At 36.4% G+C, this 1364-nt stretch overlaps 1 non-coding gene across 1 annotated transcript; it reads left to right on the forward strand.

The window, feature by feature from the left end:
- Positions 1 to 323: 323 nt before the first annotated feature.
- Positions 324 to 430, forward strand: LOC148576397 (small nucleolar RNA R71). The gene has a single exon (XR_015904021.1). It is a non-coding gene; the product is annotated as a small nucleolar RNA R71 (small nucleolar RNA).
- The last annotated feature ends 934 nt before the right edge of the window (positions 431 to 1364 follow it).

The raw sequence follows: 1364 nt of genomic DNA on the forward strand, positions 1-1364 counted from the left end.
CTTTAGTAATGCCGGATGCAGCTTGCATTCCAGTCAGATTCTGAGAAATCATATTGACTTTCTGAGTCAATATTTTATTCTGAGCCAATATGGCATTCAGAGTATCAATCTCAAGAACTTCTTTCTTCTAAGTCATCATATTATTTACAGGATTTCTTTCAGAAGTGTAAATGAACTGGTTATTTGCAACCATTTTAATGAGTTCCTGGGCTTTTGCAGGTGTTTTCTTCAGATGAAGAGATCCACCAGCAGAGTGGTCCAATGACATCTTGGACAATTCAGACAGACCATCATAGAATATACATAAGATGCTCCATTATGAAAGGATGTCAGAAGGACACCTTCTGATCAATTACTTGTATCTTTCCCAAGCTTCATAGAGGGATTCACCTTCCTTTTGTCTGAAGGTTTGGACTTCCACTCTAAGCTTGCTCATCTTTTGAGGTGGAAAGAATTTGGCCAAGAAAGCATTGACTAACTTTTCCCAAGAGTTCAGGCTTTCTTTAGGTTGTGAGTCCAACCATATCCTAGCTCTGTCTCTTACAGCAAAGGGAAAAAGCAGAAGTCTGTAAACCTCAAAATTAACCCCATTGGTCTTAATAGTGTCACAGATTTACAAGAATTCAGCTAAGAACTGATGAGGATCTTCCAATGGAAGTCCATGAAACTTGCAATTCTGCTACATTAGAGAAACTAATTGAGGCTTAAGCTCAAAGTTGTTTGCTCCAATTGCAGGAATTGAGATGCTTCTTCCATAGAAGTCGGAAGTTGGTGCAGTAAAGTCACCAAGCACCTTCCTTGCATCTCCTCCATTGTTGTTGGGTTCGGCTGCCATGTCTGCTTCTTTTTCGAAATTTTCTGTAAGGTCCTCTCCGGAGTATTGTGCTTTAGCTTCTCTTAGCTTCCTCTTCAGAATCCTTTCAGGTTCAGGATCAGCTTCAACAAGAATGTCCTTATCCTTGTTCCTGCTCATATGAAAAAGAAGAGAACAAAGAGAGAATAGGAATCCTCTATGTCACAGTATAGAGATTCCTTTATGTGAGTATAAGAGTAGAAGAATAGAAGAATGAGAAGAGAGAGTAGATGAGTAATTCGAACAGAGAAGAGAGAGAGGGGTTCGAATTATGAGTAGAAGAGAAGTGTTAGTAATTAAATAAATAAATAGAAAGAGATGAGAGAGAGAGTATTCGAATTTTAAGAAGAGGAAAAAGAAAAAGTAACAAACTTGAAATTAAAGATATGATTCTAGAATTTAAAGATTGAACCTTTCTTAACAAGAAAGTAACAAACTTGAAATTTTTGAATCAAAACATTAATTGTTAGTAAAGTTTTTGAAAGTATGAAATAAAAATAAGAAAAAGATT

The sequence above is a fragment of the Arachis ipaensis genome, chromosome B1 (genome assembly GCF_059453495.1).
Source record: "Arachis ipaensis isolate K30076 ecotype BB chromosome B1, ASM5945349v1, whole genome shotgun sequence".
Lineage (NCBI taxonomy): Eukaryota > Viridiplantae > Streptophyta > Magnoliopsida > Fabales > Fabaceae > Arachis > Arachis ipaensis.